The sequence below is a fragment of the Aedes albopictus genome, chromosome 2 (assembly GCF_035046485.1).
Source record: "Aedes albopictus strain Foshan chromosome 2, AalbF5, whole genome shotgun sequence".
In the NCBI taxonomy this organism is placed as follows: Eukaryota; Metazoa; Arthropoda; class Insecta; order Diptera; family Culicidae; genus Aedes; species Aedes albopictus.
The window spans coordinates 100185482-100204900 of NC_085137.1; positions in this window are offsets into that span (position 1 = coordinate 100185482).

Here is a 19419-nt window from a genome sequence, read left to right on the forward strand (position 1 = left end):
CATTTCTGGAGAAATCCTTGTAGAGGAATATCGAAATGGATTTAAACTTCCAGACTCATCCGTATCCATATGGAATTTGTTGCATCTTATGGGATTCGACGGCTTCTCGGAAATATCTGTAAGATCTAGGAGCCCTCCGCTTGTTCCACAAACACGGTTATCAATCTGGATTCTTTGAATGAAGTTAACATTTCATTTATTCGATTTTTTTTAAGTATTCACACCAACAATGAAGTAAACTTTGTGAGATTTTCCTCTGAGTATATCTGAAAGTAGTAAAGTTTTTGTTTAGACGACCCATTGGATCAAGTACACATTTCTAGAAAGCCCACGACTCCGAGAAGAGGTTGCACATTTACAGAACTCTGTAGAGATCTTGGTAGAGATATTTCTCAAAAGATTCTTTCCTTTCATGACATATTTTCTCATTATTCCATATCAAAGTCCTCTCAAATGTTTTTCTCATGTACGGTCCCCCCCCCTTCTCGAAGTCACCTTACCGGGTATACCGCGAAGGCCAACTTGTTGGTCATAGAAGAATGTTTCTCAGAGTTTTTCCGGACTTTCTACAAAGATTATCTCCGGATTTCTTTTTGGAAGTTCTAATGAAGCGATTGCTGGTATTTCTCATGGAGTTCTTCCCGTGAATGTTTTCAAAGCTTTCTTCAAACTATTCTTCGTAGTTGTTTTATGGATTTCTGACAGTGATCCTCCTGAAATTGTTGTTTTTCTTTTAATATTTTCTCGGGATTATTCCACGCACTGTTTTCGGAATCCCTAACGGGAATTGTCCCAAAATTCTGTATGCTATTTTTGTTTTTTTTTTTGTATAATTACTCCCGGAGTTCTTGCAGGGATTTTCAATTCTTTGTGAGAAACAGTGGCGTCTCGTAACCTCACGTTTTACCTGTTCAACGACCTTAAAACTTGCATTTGCGGAGAAATCAGGATCAGAATCAAATTGAAAATAGACGAAAACGACTATTCTCGTCATTTTCAACAAATTACAAGCTTATTTGTTGAGAAAATTCAAGAATTTACATTAGTTGAACAGGTATATTTGAGGTTAGGGAATCGCCATAAACTCCATAAGATCTTTTGGAGAAATATCGAGAGGAACTTTGGAAGAAATCCTGGGAAATATTGGTACATTTCAGAAAAAAGTTCTGGGAGGATTCCCGGGAGCAATTATGCCCATCTCCAAGAAAAAAAAATAAGGAGATACTACGAGCGAAATTCTGCGAAGCAAAACCAGGAAAAATATCGGAAACATTTCTAGAAGAAATAATTGGAAGTATTTCTGCAAAATTCCGAGAGAAACTAATGCCCTCCCCCTGGATATTCAATCTTGACGCGATGGGAGGGCTTAACCCATTAGCATTTTAGCGCCAGTTTATTCTCCACTGCTTGGACTTTGAGCTAGATACCATCAGGGTACCAGATTCCGCTCATCTAAGGCCAGTTTTGCAGAAAAACATCATCTGTTAGATGACTGGTGAACCAATTTGAAATGTTTTTGCATTTTATGTTAGTTTAATCTAAGTACAATCAGATAGAAAACAAGACTTATGTAGAACTTTTCAAAAAAGTATGTTTTTTTTACAATTTGTGTGAGACCAAAGTGGTCCTAATTCCGTTCACGGACAAATGTATGAAATCTTTTAAATAGACTTTTGCGGAAAAGTGAATTATTTTTGCAACTCTATGTTTTTACAATTATTTTTTCCTGTTCAGTGGGAGTATATAATAGTGTTTAAACACATTGTGTACTAAAATCGACTTATTTTACGATTTTCACGTATTTTTTTTGCGTGAGCGGTTATTAGAACACATCAAATTTCCTACAGCTTTTTTGGATCCAATAGCCGCTCAAAAAATTCTACTGTTTTGTTTTTAAAATTTATGTAATTCGGTAAATATTGCATAAAATGGCTGTGCTCTCATATGATTTATATTGTCCAAGAATATCAGCGACGAAAAGAGTGTATTTATGTGTGAAAACTTGATTGTTGCAACAGTGAGCGGCTATTGGGTCATGAGCGGCTACTGGTACACTGACGGTATATCTGGTTTACGAGTTGATCGCAAGTGAAGGAATCGGCCGTAAGTGCTAATGGGAACCAAAGGAGTATCCGTAGTGCATTTATCACAAGTTATAATTCAGCTTGCATAGACCTAATCTTTGCATTCTTTAAATTTTCTCAAATTTAACAATAATTGTTGAATTTAACGTAACGCAAGAGTGGGTAGGGGAGGTCTCTGCGTTACACTCATCATTCATCACTTGAATTCGAAAGTACACAGGACAGGGGACGCTAGGATAAGTTGACCTACAGCCTTACAGATTAGGTAACGTTGACAATTAAATTTATTACCTTTAGAAAATTCTGGACCCTAATCAGTCAAAACGGCTGATTTTAGAAATGAGTTTATATTTGTATTTCTTCTTTTTATAGGTTTTTTAGCGATGAATATATAGAAGTTGACAAATAATCTTAATCATTTTAATTTTTGACACAAAAGTCAGCTGATTGAACTTTTTTGTTTTATATTCTAGACGGTATTATAACACTGACCAAAAAAGCAGGAATTTTGTTACATGTTTCTTTAGGACTTAGGACGGTTGACAATCTAAAGGGTTACGGTGGATGTAATAATACTTAGAACTTAGATGATCACAGATATGCAGAAGATGACTAGACGAAATTAGGAACACAATTTGACACATTATAGACTATATTTCGACGTATAGGATTTGACTGATTTCATTACAACATCGAATGGAAGCTCAAAAAGTGTTACCTAACACTAATATGAGAGTTATTTGGGGATGATGCTGGTGCTGTCAATGACCAACATCGGTTATTGACACTATTGGTAATCAGCTTTAAATAATTTTCAGAATGTATTGTAAAAAACTTAGGTTTTTATTTGATTTATTGTTTAGAGATGCTGTCAGAAAACTAGTTGCCCATATCGGCTAAAAACGCTAGCTCTGGCAGCTGTCTCCGAATAATTTTCAAAAATATCAAACCTGTAAACATTAGCTATGACAAATTTTTTGCTAATTTTTTGTAATATTTCTCAGGAATAGTACCTTGAAGGCGTTAACATGTACAGCTTTTTTTTCTCTCTGAATGTTGTCCAGTGATCTCGGATATTTTCGATTATTGAAATATTGTTCAATTATCATATCATCTTTGGAGCTTCCATTCGGTCAAAACACTAGTGCGATGGGAATAGTTAAAACACAGTAATTTTCAAAACTACTACGACCGAATACTAATTAATACACACTTTGCTCAAGTTGACGACATCGTCTAGTCCATCGTGAGTATTGGTACTAGTAGGGGGAAAGTTGGGAAAGGGTCCAGGCTTTGCTATCAGCTGTCATGCAGCTCCACCTGGTCACTCTACAAAAAAAAAAGAATTCCGAGAGAAACTAATGAAAAGCTATCCCTGAAATCCACTAAGGGAAGGAATTCAGCGAGAGATTGAAAGCATATCGATAAACCCTTGGAAGAAATCCCACGAAGTATTACTACAGAGACTTCTGCAAATATCCTGGAAGGAACTCTGGTAGAAATTCCAGGAACTACTCTCAAAAATCCCGAAAGAACATCCCTTGTTGGCTACAAAGTAACTTTGCTCCTGTGGACAGTTGTATCAAACCTCCGCATATCGTTCCTGTCTATACTTTCCTGCGCTTCAGCAATCGCAATCTCTTCGTGCTGCCGTTTTTTACTGCAGTGGATTCGTTTCTCTGCTGCTCTTGCCACCCAGTACCGCTCCCTGATGAGCCGGGTATCGGCCACTAGCATTCGACTTCTGCCGGCATTTACGGGAGTAACTATGTACAAAACCTCTGGACTGAAACTTGGGAGAACTGGATAGTCAGAAAAAAAACAAACTACCGGTGATATCTTAGATGCCGAGACATCTAGTTCACGGACGTCTATTGAATGGGGCACCTTCGGGTAGTACTAGATTTGTAGTAATGAGCTGAATTTTAGTATGGTGAGAAGGTCAATTCTCCGTTTCTGCAATAAAATGGTGCAAAAAGCGTGGGAATCATAATCCTTGTCTAATTTCATGCTGTTTGAGCAAAATTTTGGATAACTATGTTGTTTATGTTGCAAGAAATGGAGAAAACAACAACACTGTTGCCCAAAGTTTTGCTCAAACAGCATCAAATTAGGCAAGAAACCATAATACCCACGCTTTTTGCACCATTTCATTGCAGAAACGGAGAATTGACCTTCTCACCATACTAAAATTCAGCTCATTACTACAAATCTAGTACTTCGCCGATCTGTCCTATTCTTGTATTGTGCCTTATCTCGATCGATAATAGAGTACTGCTCAGTTATTTGGATACCATAATAAAATAACAGAGTCGAAAGGATAAAGTTTGTTCAAGGAAGGCTTTTTGAGGTATGCTCTTCGACGTTTGCCTTGGAATATTCCATAACGTTTGCCAAGTTACGGAAGTCGCTACCAGCTAATCCTCTTGAAGCCGTTGTCAACTCGTAGAGATACTGCCAGGTTTCTGCTGATTTCATACAGACATCAACATCCAAGTTCGTGCTTTTCGTAATAACTACCTATATATGCTGCGGCTGCCTTGAAAATCGGGTGAACTACAGCATGTCTGTCAGGATCCATTGATGCACGTCAATAGCTCGAAGTGCATCCATGGCTATAAACAAGGAATCTCCTTCGGCATTGGCCATGCGGGTGGGGCATCTCAGAATGGCTTCATCCATAGCACAAGGTCTATTTTCTCTAAGGTGAAGAAGATACCATACTACTTATCCCTAGTGTAATTCCATTACCTTTCTAAACATTGCTGTTTTACAAGAAAGACAATAAACAATTGATAAGACACTCTGATAAACCACGCCACCAAGCGGTATCCGGTTGGATTTGCTTCTGACGGTTGCGGAGTTCCCACCAAAATGATAAACCCTAAGCCTAGCTTCAGCCAGATCAGCTGACATACCTGCACAAAAGTCCCACGCAGATTGGATTACACGGCCGTCGTGGCGACAAAACGAAAGTGATATCTATCGTTCCAGTGCAGAAGACGTTCGTCCGGTACGCGCCTACCTGTTGGATACAGATGATGTTCCACGCTGACATGTAATGGGCGAACCGGAATAAATCTGTGTAATTGGAACTGCCGCGTTGGTGACTGACCTTGGTCAAGATTCAAGACTGTTTTACCGGTTTGTTTGTTTTCTTGATTGGGGGCTTGGCAGATTAGCTCTGCATGGGTTGGGTCGTGAGAAAGTGTCTCATTGACTTGAATGAATTGCAATGGCTTCGACAAAAGCGATTAAAATGACACGGAGTATAAGATGACATCATATTTTTATAGCCGTTCTTAATTACAATTTACTCGGTAGTTATCTTATCAAAGGTTAGGTATCGCCCTCAATAATGTTATACGTCGAATTGAGGAGTGTTATTCATCGGAAATTGAAGCACCCCAGTCTGTGTACCCTTTAAATAGGGCGAATGAGATCATTCCTGCCTACTCTGCTAGCTAGTTCTTCTCATATCTTAAAAAATATTTTCACGGCGATGGACAATCCTGTCATTGCACGCCATTGATAGATTCCTAAAATTTCCGCATATCAATCTGTTCCATGCCGTTTTGAAACACTTGTTGGGGAGCATTATTTTCTCGGCTGTTCTGCGGTACAAGCAACCGCTTACTTTTCGATACTTTTTTCTATCGTTTACTCAACTTCTAATTTTCGTTTCATATATCTCTCATCTTTTTCCAGATTATGTGTTCCAACTGTTAGCAATCATGTGAAGTGACAAAGTGCGTGCACCGTCGTGCGAAAATTCCTCAAAATTTCATCGCTGCTCCTCGAAGCCCAGATGATCAAGTCATCACTGCTGCAACCGTTACAATCACATGCACATCCAATCATCTCCAAGAGAATCTATATCGAATCAATAAAACCCCCTTATTCCGGGCACGCTTGTCTACTGTCCCCGTTCAACATCATCTAAGAAGCTACAGTACCCTGTGCACCATACAGCATCACGCTAAATCAACTCGTCATCCACGCGAACCGGCAAACCCGTCAAAACGGCGCGACAAATTTCATCCAATCAGGTAAGTCATCAACCGACAGCCCCCATCAACAGGGTGCGGATGTGTGGAGAAAAATACACAACTAAATTAGTTTTCGTCGAAATACACATTAGTCTCCACCGAGTCTGATGTCCAGTTCATTCATCAAGTTTGAATGAGCTCATCCCCGGCCGGCTGGCTTGATAAGGCATCACCTCCCGCTAACTCAGTTTAGATGTAGCGATAGTGGTGGGACGAGTTTGAAATGAAACTGAATCATTTTGCGGCTCCAACGAGCTTGTTGGTAAACATTGTAATCTAGTCGTGAAATGGCCACTGATATTTCTTCACGCTAGCAGATTGTATACCGCGTGCATAGTTGCTTACGTAATCATATGCCGGTTTCGAATCGGTTTTCTTCTCAGAAAAAAAAATCCATATCGGCACGTGACAAAATTTTTTGGCGCGACACCATCGAAAAAGTGTTCTCAACGACATCCACACGGTTGGTGATGCATTCGAAATGAAAATGCATGCATGCATGCATCCCATAAGAACACAACAGCTTCAACTTGTTGGCAAACTCTGCGGCTGGGTTCCACTCAGCTCTCGGATGTAGTGTTTGTGGAAGCATCAGCTTCCGAAAATAGATCGATACTGGATCGTCGGAATAGGTCCGTGATTTTGAGTACATACCAGCTCACTCATGTAACTGCGTTTGTTGGCAGAAATCCGGCTGAGAAGTGGGTTTCTTGGCTGCTAAGAATGTAGCGCGCTTGTCGACTTACATTTTTTTTCCTTTTATTTTTGAGCAATGCGGTCAGCAAAATAAGTAGGCATTTCGAAAGATTTTCTCTTAAAAATAGGTCTGTTACTCTACAGCTCTCGTTTCGTTAGAATTGGTGGTTTATGCCAGTTAGTAGTTTAACTGGAACTAACCAATTTCTTCACTTACCTAATTGTTATTGTTAAAGAAATATTTTAATTAACCCGTCGATACCCAAGGTTTTCGCAATTGAAATCCCAAAATATTGGTTTTCCAATTAGCAAGTTCAAATAAAATAATTGGTGAAATATTAAACGAATAAACGAGTAAAAAAAAGGTAGCTACTTAAGCTACTTTGCCTACAAGAAATGCCGGAAGGAATCACGGGAGGAGTTCCTAAAAAAACAGGAGAAATACAAAGATGGATCCCAGAAGAAATCTCAGATAGAATTTCAGGGAGAATTCTTAACGTTGAATCATTCGTCATTGAAATCATCGACATCACCAAACATTTGAAAGCAGTTTTTTCGTTCAAATCAAACATTTCTGCAACGAAAATAGATTCACTGTGTTCCACTTTAGGAATAGAATACAGTGAATACATTTTCGTGCTCATTGTTTTGATTTATAGTAAAAAGTTTTTCTTTTTCCGAAAAAATGATGACGGATGCTTGAGCCTTAATGGAATCCTAGATCAATCTATTAAGGCTTAAATAACCATCATTCAGTCATCAGCAATCATCAATTATTCAAAAGCAGTTTTCTTTCTCTAAGTCACAAAACCATCGTTGAAAATTATTTCACTGTTATCCAGCTGGTGGTCAAAGTGCAGTGATATTTTTTTATTAACATTGGTTGAGATATCAGCAAGAAAACTGCTTTTGAGTTTTTGCTAAACGATGACGGTTTGTTTCCTCTTAAAAATCACTGAAGGATTCCTGAAGAATAGAATCCCAATAGAAAACGCAAAAAAATGTCTCAGGAGGCATCCATGGAGAAATTCCGGGTAGAAACACTGAAGAAATCCCAGCAGGAATTACGGGAGTAATTCCAGAATGTAGGATCCTTGATGAAATCGTGGGAGAAATCTTGGGAGGAATACTAGCTATTTACTTTCACTTCTGAGCACCCATGGTGATGCAGAGGGCCGAATTGAAAGATCTCCATCCTGGGCGATTGCCCGCCATTGCCTTGACCTGTTTTTCACATAATGACATAAAAATTCGTAATTTTTGCTATTGTTTTTGGAAGTACATTGAAAATGATGACTAAGCATCACCGTTTTGGCAGCACTGCTAGAGAGTGGTCGTCGTTTCGTGTGGTGTCCGGTGTTTTTATTAAAAAACTTGTTTTTTTTGGCTTCAAAAATCAAAATATCTAATGTGATTTCAATCAGAAGAGATATATCTACAGAAGGAAATCGAGAGTTGATATCAAACAGTGATCTAGTGCATCGAAATTAAAATTTGAATAATCTGCTTTCAGCCTCAAGCCATATTTTTTATCGCGTCGCGAGTGGCGTTAGTGTGAGAAATGTTGTATGCTTCAGTGTCGTAGTGCAGCATAAGTGAAGGATGGGGAAGTTGGTCGTGTGATGATCATTATGTAGTGTGTGTGGGTTTGCACGCAGTTACAGAGAGCGGCTATTCCAATTGGTTTTGGTGACGAATTTGATGCTACCCCGTTTGTGTTACCGAAGGATGGATGCCTGTGCGATGGTGGTGTCTATAATTAATATGCTTTATTATACAGACTACGACTATATCTACGACTTCGTGATTTCCAGTTCTGCATTGGGTGCTGGTTTAATTCAGCACAGTGATAGAGCAAGTGTTGACTGTTGCTAGATGGCTAGAAAAGAATATCTTCGTAGTGTTCAGGTAGTGGTAACTACGTTGGGTCGGATGGTGTCGTGCAATTCCAATAAGAAATCAACTGGTGTTTATGCATACATTATCTTTTTGAGCAGTTTACTAGTGGCGAACACAAATTAGATTATTGGTCTATTTTGGCTATCGAGGGGCGATCTAGGCATGTTGCTGTCGTAGACGTCTTGGTTGACATCAGCGAGTTAGTTATTGAAGCGATCTTATGTGAAAAATGGAGCATCGCTCAAATGTTTAAAGCCGTTCGTGTTTTCCACGCGAGTTTATTTTCCTCGAGTTTGTGTTGGTGTGCGAACACATTATCTGCGGTTACACCTCTCTTTCATTCTTGCGGCGTTGTTGTACGAGTGACTTGCAGACAACAACGCCGATGACTTGGGCTGATTGTGCAAGAGTGAGAGAGCTAATTGTTTTTCTGCCGCGTCTTGTGGAACATATCGGTGCGCGCGCGCTAGTAGTTGGCGTCTTACGAACAGCTTGTCTGACAGCGAGGTTTGACAACAGATGGGTTGAATTTTATTTTTATTATTAATTGTGTCTGTGTATATTTCATCGGATTCAGGGTTATACTAATATTTTCTAATTTAAAATTTCATATCTTGGCGTTTTTTCTCTTGGACTCTATGCTTAATAATGAAACTAATAAATCGTCAATTACTACAATAAATATTTTTTTTAGATACGAAGTGAAAAATAGAAAGGTCATGAAAAATATCTTATCATATTCGTAATTATATTTATATTTGGAATAACTATCAACAACCGGTTTTATAGAGTCTGCCATCGAAGGCAGCCGATTATTCCAATTTATACTTACTATTGAATATTTTATTACTAATTAATTCAACATCTTTACAGCTCTGATCAGGTCATCCCACCTTTTCCTTTCATTTTATTATTATCGTTATTTTTTACTACATTCTACATTTTATAAACACACAAATCATTTTCATCGAATAAGACGGGGTGTCTATAATATCACATTAATGGACTCTGAAATGACGTTTTAGTAATTTGTAATTTGTAATTTTATTAGTGATAACGTAAACCTGGTAGTTACAAAACTATTTTTCAAGTCAAGGAAAAAAACAATTGCTTTAAGTTGGAAAACATAAGGAAAACTTATCTTAGTTATCATTTGTGCAAAGATAAATAGATTAGTTGCTTGTAAATTAACAATAAATTAACAATTTTACATTATTATTGCAGCAGGGACGCAGCAGCATATACGAATAAATGGATCAATTGTGATTTTATTTATTTTCTGTTAAAATTTTTCCTTTTTTCAGCGCTAGTCGTATTCTGCAGCTAACACGAGAGGCCATAAAATAGAACCAAATACTACCAAAATTTTAACATTTGATTCTATACTACTACTATATTCAACAGACTTAACTATGTTTCTGTTTCCTTCCAGCTGAGCCTGGTCAATAGTTTTGTAATTATTGAAAGCGTTTTCATTCCTCGGCCGTTTCATGATATTTTTTCTACAGTGCATTTCAGATAAGGGCTCTCCATAATTCTAAAATAGCATTTATATACCTAATAAAACACAAAATGACATTATAAAACATATTTCACTTCATATTAATTTTATTGTAATTCACAATAATTGTTATTACTCACATTACATATCATACTCTATAATATCTATTTTATAACTCTTTGTTGTTTAAAAACACCATTGACATTTTAAAACATATACAGTTGTTTTCAATTTTTCACGGTAAATTCAGCGAAATCATAACGTCTGATTATAATAATGATGTAATAGTAGTGATAAAACTAGAAGTGGGTTAACAATAATTCTGATAAAACTCTTAATTATCTTATTTTACTATATTATATTTTATATAATTATGTATGTTTATTTTATTATCTCTTATTGTATTGTATATATTTCACTACATTGCATTCCTATTATATTTTTCTCGTAGAAATCTTACTAGCAGGAGTGAGGTGAGAAGATATTATAACATTCTTGTAGAGGGGTTTTTCTATCCCAACAGTAGTAATGGATTTGAAGCGCCCGTCTTGTTCAGAACCATCCCTTAGAAAGCTGAATTGATGAATTTTATTATTCACTATTATTTTATTTTTTCTGTGTCTGATTTCGTGTAGTGTTTTATACATATATAATTTATTTATTTTCAAATTTAATAGCATTCATTTTTGCTTACAGATAGTTTCTGTATTTTTTGGGAAAATTGGCCCATGATACTCACCATGTAAAATAAATTCGCCCCATATCATCCTAAAATTGATGAGACTCATGTCAGAATAGATTTCATATGTCGAAAACATCACAATAAGTATACACCAAGAGGAGAAACGTGTGAAGGTTTGACGAAATATGGAAATTTCAGAATTGATTGCTGAGTGGATCTTTTTTTTCTGTCATACCAATTTTTTGAGCAATTTTCCCAGTCTTTTCAGAAATCATCTTATTTCTCAGAGACCAAATATTTTTCAACACAGATTGCTAAAACAATGTAAAATGGGTGTAGTGCATTCATTGAAAGGTATATTTTAGCATTTTTGAATGTATTTTTCATTGTGAACTGTAACCACTTTGTGGTGGATCTTTTTTTGTGCCGGTCACTGTATTATATTTGAGGTTATATATGATCTTTTGCCTTTACATTTTATTTTTATAATAATTTTCTCTTTACCATCTAGCTCATGAATTGATTTGTCAGCAAATAATGCTCATTTATTCAAATTATATACAAATTAAGACCACATTTCATTTCGCTACATTACACACTTAATGACTTAAAATTGCATTATAATATATAATTATTTGATATGCCGTATTTCAATATTATATGTCATCATGATCAATTATACTATGAACTTTATAACTATATTGGGTGCATTGGCATTTTATTACTTTAATAATTTTCTACGCTATTTAGATCAGGAAAGGACTCGCCAGCAAATAATACTCATTCAAATTATTCACAATTTAATATCTTATTTCAGTTCGCTACATTAAATTGTATTTCATTATATTTTATTATACGCCATCTAGGTTAGGAAAGGACGCGCCAGCGAATGATACTCATTCAAATTATTCATTATAACATTATATTGATATTTCCATATTTCAATGCTATATTCCATCATAACAAATTATACTATTGACTATATAACTATGCGGGGTCGGGAGGGTGCATCAGGGCATCATTGAAGTTGTAACTGTACGACGGAGTGGATTGCCAGCCGGTGTGTGGTGAGAAGTAACTATAACATCCTTGTAGATGGGTTCTTCTATCCCAACAGTTGCAATGGATTTGACGCGCCCTTCTTGAAACAAACCATTCCGTAGAAAGCCTAACAAGTAATGTGAATTTCATTATTCACCCTGCTGGATCATACTGCTGGAAGGAGATTCTCTTAAACCCGCGGATTTCGCGTAAGTGTATCTACTTACGGGTCCGCCACAACCCCTTTTGGCCCTTCATACAGCGGTATGTTGAAATCAGAGTGGTAATGTAATTTAATCTTTACTGTTAAGTGGAACTGCATGCAGAGCAAGACTCAAGCTAGGATGGTGGCTACATACATACACACATACATACATACATTGAAAATGATGACTAAGCATAGCATAGCATAGCATAGCATGAATACTTGCACAAATCTTGGATGGAGTTGCAAAGTTGAATTTCCATTGACATTGCTGATGTCGCTACTATCAATGTCATAGATTCACTCAGCTTCACACACCTGGCCAAGTCCTTGCAAGCATTTATAAATCCCTTCATCAACTTAGAAAGAGCCTAGAACTGAAGCATCTTCCAATAGATGAAAGAATATTGAAAATAGCGCATTTTCAACTTATATGCAGTTATAAAGTAAATATACTGAAGTAGAATTATTTATAAATAAATAAATAATATTGGAAAGATCTCACCAACTGTTGTGGGGTTTTGTGGTTCAATGCCGATCATCTAATTGTCTTGATTCTTGTTCTTCTCTGTAAAGAATAACACAATACTTAGCAAAGAACAACACAATACTCGAAGTACATTGAAAATGATGACTTATTCATAAATTCGACTTCCCTTATTTCCTTGTTGAGGCTGCGCCGCCATGAGCCTCTGGGTCTGCCTCTGCTGCAATGTCCTGCTGGGTTGCAATCTAACGCTTGCTTGCAGATTTCGTTTTCGCCCCTGCGTAGAGTGTGGCCGACCCACCTCCACTTTCGCTCCCGAATTTCTGTCGCCGATGGAGCTCCACGTTAGAGTTCCAATTGTGAGGCGACCGAGCACCAATTATATACATGCAGCTATTGATGAAGACCTAGAAGTCATTGAGTGTTTTCCGCTGATACACACCAAGTTTCACTGACGTACAGCAGCACAGACTTCACGTTCGAGTTGAAAATTCGAATTTTGATGCGTCGACTAATCTGATTGTTTTTCCATACATTTGTTAAACTCGCAAAAGCAGCCCTCGCCTTCTTAATTCGTGCATCTATGTCGATCTTGGAGCCGCCATCGGCCGCGATTTGGCTACTGGATATTGGAAAATTTTAACATTCTCCACTGCTTGCCTAGCTTAATGCTGCAAGGGTTGACCGTGTTTACATCCAACGATTTGGTCTTGTTAACGTTGATGGTAAGACCTGTTGCCGAGGAGCGATTGGCAAGATCATCCAGCTTGCTCTGCATATCAGAGGGCCGTTGAGCTAGGAGAGCAACGTCGTAAGCCAGTTTGAAGTCATTTAGGTGCTCCATGGTAATGGGCTGCCACAGCAATCCACGATTTGGTACACGGTCAATCACACCTACCAGGGTCTCGTCGATTACGATGAGGAACAGTAGCGGTGATAGTATACATCCTTGCCGCACTCCAGCAACGACCCGGATGGGATCGAACAAAACACCGTTGTGCAGTACTCTGCACGAAAATGCTCTGTACTGTGCTTCAATGAGGCCGATGATTATCTCAGGGAGACCCTTGCGCCTGAGGGCTTCCCACATGTTTTCGTGATTGAGACGGTCGAAAGCTTTTTAATAATCAGTGAACACCAGGTAGAGAGACTCTTGGAATTCATTGATTTGCTCCAGAAACCTTTTCACCGCAGCGTCTTCCAGTCGGCGCGTGTTGAACCTTGGCTACAATTATCCTCTCATCAATAGATTCCCACTTCATGAGCGCTGCGTGGGCGTGAGCGCTGAGCAGGAAATCAACTCCATGGTGACGAGGAGCGTGTTCACCTCTTAGGCCAGAGTAGGTATAGGAGAATTCGACCCGACGCCGATCTGTGACAAAGTTTGGCCAACGGACTTCGCTCAGTCCTAGGATCTCAAGCTTCATTGGCTAGTTGAGCCAGTTTACCCTGCTGGGCTAGGGTTAGTAAAATCCAAGTTCCAGTTCTTGTCCATTGTTTCGCGCTTAGGCATCGTACACAAATTACGTAACGCTATAGGGGGAGGGGGGAGTCTAGCTTAGCGTTACGAGCCATACAAAATATTTTTGGTTTTCATACAAAAAGCGTTACAAGGGGGAGGGGGGAGTCCGAAATCGTCGATTTTAGCGTTACGTAATTTATGTACCATGCCTTAAAGTCGTTGCCATTGAATCAGTTCGTAATCTTTCATTTTCCGTTTCTGTAACGGTTTTTGGGTTTCGGAAACAGTATGTTGTTGTTGCCACCTTAGGTATAGCTTCCGGTGGAGGAGCATTTCATACTCAGCCGCTGGATGCCAGAACAGACGTTGTTTGAGCCGCACCTCCTTGGTGAACAGACACTCGGATCGTACCTCCTCAATCTAGCTGAAGTCAGAAGGACAACAGTGCCCAGGCTGCACTACCAGCTAAGCACACAACTCTTAGCTGGCGGTCTTTGTCATCGCTTGACCCGGGGAAGCATGAGGTAGGAACTTGTGAGGACCAGAGCTATATTGGACGCTCTCCTTATCGACTCACCGTTTTGCAGCCCACGAATTAGACCGACTTTTCGAATAAACACCTCCGGTAAAATGATAATCACAAACCTCTATACCATAGTGTCCCGTAAAAGGTGTGACGGGAATTGAATTCACGTTGTGCCCGAAATAGACGTGGACTAGACGGAAACAGAATTCGAGGGATGATAATTCAATCTTATTGAATTATAAGGAAATTGTTGTTCTTTCACAATATTTTTTCACATGATATGGAAACTAATTTATAAATTAGTATGTAATTGATACAAATTGATCATACGGCATTAGGCCATGTACAAGAATAGACTCGATCATTATTGGTTGGTGCTTAGTATGGCGTGAACTAGATAAAAAACCCTTATGATTTCCCTTTCTACCTTGATGTGCATCACAAACGTGAGTTTGTTATTCCAAGTCACACATAGCAATTTCATCTCGCTGGCCACACGCTCAAACATCAGAGAAATGCGGTTTGTGATGGTGCCTCGCAAAACGGATATGCGAAAAATTCAAGGGGCCTGACTCGAATTTACATTGATTTCGTTCGGAATTGCATCATTATTTGATATCGTTCAAATTTCCTCAATTTAAAGAATGTGATTTGTGCTGCGCTGTCGGGTTGGTGATAGAGTTTTTTTTACGCATAGGTCGATGCATGATATAAAAAAGGAATGATAAGCGCAAATCCACTTTATAGGGAGTCTAGCGTTATCATCAGCTGCAATATGACTATAGGTACCGAAAATATAACGTATGAAATGACAGCAGTATTTTTTGCGCTTCAGCGCAAGGTCGTTGGTTAGTCAAAACCAATCGATCAACATGGTGGCCAGCGGCCGGTGGGTGATGTACCCACGGCTTATCAAAACCGAGGGAGGACTAAGTACACGGTTTGAGTACGTCATGTGGGCGCGTTTCTAAGTATCACTTCAAAACGGCTTTCTTGCACAAGCTTCTCGCAAAAACCTGGATCATTTATGGCTCTAAATCATTAGTATTCCGAGCTTAATGACCAATAGTGGTGTTCGATTCAAGTGGTATTGAAGACTAATGGATCACATTGATTCATAAATTATCTGTCCCCATGTCTTCATCGAAGACCAAAATCGGAAAATTGATTGTTTCTTTCACTTTTACCGGTGTCCGTGGTATGATTTTCCCATTTCTATTTAATCAAGTAATATGCAAGCGCTGTCTACTCGCTAGCAATAGCTAGCAATTCCAGAAAACGTGATAATAACATACATCAACTGTACCGCGGTAGCATGGTGGTGAATTCAAGCATGAATAAATAAAATTAAAATGTGAATTAAGTAACAATAGCTATTTGATGCTATTGCGATGGTTTCAACAGAGAGAGTCGTACTCCGTATAAGTATGTGTAAGAGCCAAATCGTAAATTGATTTAACCACGAATTACTGTCATCATCTGCGATGATAATCACATATTTGCACGTCCTGTTCGCTCGCGGAGACTAGGTATCTACTCTTTGACCAGATGTGACGGCTGTAACGAACAGCATTGAATGGCAGAGAACGTTTCGTTTCGTTAAGGTGTTTATCACTTTTCAACAGAAGTTGATAAATCAATCATGATGAAATCGACAACCAAAAATAACAAAGTCATTTCTGATACAAACTTCCTATACTCTCTACAACATCTATGTATATGGACTTGGTTAGTAACAGTCCACCCGACCAACAGCAATCTTTGACCCAATTTCATCGATGTAAAAGTATCTCATCGGATCGGAAGCACAAAAAAACGATAAAAGTGAAAGGGGTATGCCGCCTGCGTGTAGGTAAAGAGCGTCCGCAAATTATGTCAACTACAGTGTGCAGCACACTGCATGTTGTGTCTGACGTGAACATGACGCTAGCGCTGCCGTTATAGTCGCTGACATTGAACGATAGCGAGATGATAAGACGATAGGTGGCTTGTGGTGTCAGCACAGTGGCTCTTCCAGTGGAGAGTTTTTCGAAAAATATCATGCCAGATGGAACTATTGATAAACAGTCAAAAACTTTTTTTATTTAGGGTAATTCGCCAATTGTTGAACAGTACCCAAATGTTGAACAGTTTTTGAAAATGTTATTATAAATTAAACTTAAGTTATTTTCCATCAACGTAAACGTATGATCTAGATGCGTATACATGTGTGTCATGATATTGCTCCAATAAAGTTACAAAATTATACATATTTTACGTCAAAAATATCGATTGAAAATTTTGTACCGCTGATGACACGAAAACTGCACAATTCTTAAGATTAATTTTAAGAAATTGCTGTTACGAAATAAGCTTTGCTGGCAAATCGACCACAAATATCAAAGTCTCACCACAGTTACAATAACTGGAAGGATGTCCTTAACAGTTTAACATTGTTTAAAATCACATTTTCATTGTAATTTCATTTGAAAAAAAAAATTTCTTATCACACTTTCATTATGCAGCTAAGGTCCATATACGACATATACAACTGTGTTTATGAAAATAGCAGTGAAAGCCGTTTGCCATACAAAATGGCCAACTTTGACATGCTGTAAGTTGTTCTCCTATTAGCGATTGAGCTGAAAATTTGCGTAAACCACAAATATGAGGAAAGAAATTTTATAAGCTATATTCTGTAAATTTTTCAAGATGTGGTTTTTCTCCGTTCCTGAGTTATGACCAATTTTGTAGAAATTGTCCGGATATGCTATATGGGCCGTTTTCTTGAAAAAATCATAACTTAGGAACGAAACATCGTAGACAAAATGTGGATTTTCTCCGTTCCCGAGTTATGACCAACTTTGTGTAAATAAATAATAGAGACGGTCGAAAATCAACCAATATCTGGGCAATTCTTTGTCCAATTTAGAAAAATGTAAAAGATATAAAAAAGAATGGTAAATTGGTGAAGAAATATTTGAAAGCATCGTTCATATTGGAATAACAAAATGTCTAAAGGTGTTGAAAAAGTTCAAAATTTTCTGTGAAATAAATTGGAAATTTTTCAATGGGCTTGTCGATTACATTTGTTTAAAAAATCCCATTGGTAATTTGTAAAAGAATTAGTTAGAATTTTTGTACATATTCGGGGATGCAGTTAAGGGAAAGATGAAGCATGATCGATGAGATTTAAATTACCGTGATTTCGGGTGAAATTGATCACTTTTCGCAGTTTTTGGCGAAAAATTTTTGAATACTCATCGATAAGGTTAAATTCAAAGCTTTAAAACAAGTACGACCATGGTTTTCATCAGTCAAAGAGGTTGAAAATTTTAGTGCAAATCATTTTATTGATTTATTTTATTTATTCAAGTATAACAACACAAATGATCACCTAATGATTTTCAAAGCATGTGTTACTATTAAATACTAATGCCAAAGAATATTTCATGAATTAAAGAAACTATAAACACTATTCCTAAATGAAATGTATGTCCGTTCATTCCTGCAAGATCTAGGTAAATCATTCCAAATTTTAATCGCACGATGGCGGAAAGATTGTTTTAAGTTTGATTTGATTTATTATGATTGTAGGCATTTGCCCATTATCTTAAACTATTACAACACATACATTCATTTAAGGTCAATTAATCTAAAAACTACATCTACATCTACAACTACATGGAGACTAGGCCAAATAGAACATCGCCGTAATCAAACAGGGGTACTAGGAGTGATCTTGCTAATTAAACTCGAATATGCTGAGGGGTACAATGTCTCAATATAACAAGACAATGTAGGGCACCGTTAACTTTAGTGCAGACTGCGTTGACTTGAGCAGACCAATTTAAGTGTGAGTCCATTAGTAGACCCAGGTTTTTGACAACACCCTTGAACTCAATTTGATCATTTCCAACTCTTATCAATGGAACTTCTGAGAGAACTGTAAAGCCCGCGCAACAATAATGACAATGTCGCAACCTGTATTTGTTGCAACAATCCACCCAATGCGACATAAGTTTGTCCCAACTTGAAAATAATAGGATAAACATAGTACACCACGAGTTAAGATATTTTTAAGCTTTGCATTGCGATTTTCGAACGGTAACTTCGAGCTGGCCAACACTGCAACTCTGCTGAAGATCTATCATCAAACAGTTTCGACATTGGGTTAGTAATAATTGATTATTCACGAGTTGAAAAGTACGCAACAAATTCAGTTTCCGTTTTGTCTGCAACAAAAATTTTCGAGATTATGTCATTATCTGTTACCAGTAGGGATAAAGAGTAATCGTCGCACCTTCTTTGTTGCTTGTTGTGTGCCTCTTTTGTCTGACAATTCTCTTCACTGCCTGCGCACTTTAGAATCGGTACACTTTCAACCGGCTGCAGATCAACAACAGTTTAACCTAGAAAAAAGTGTTGTAAGAAGCAAATGAAGCTTATTTGTTGTATTTTGTAGGAAAAATATGAAAAAATCAGTTTTTATTTCTTCAAGATAAAATTTTGACCTGATTATGGAATTCATGCCATTTTATTCTGCACAAACCAATGATCGTCAACATTCGCAAATTTCACAGCTTACGGGTTGATATTTCCACAAGAAACAAAATTATACTCATCAAAGATATGCTCAAAATAAGTTACGACATTAAACTCTTGACAAATATGGTTCACAAGATCATAATAAACTTATAGCCTTATTGGCCATTCACGCTATATTCAAAACATAATTTTACTCAAAGTAATTCTTTATGAAAACATATTTCCGGGGATCGTTTTTTGGATATACAATTCCCCAATTC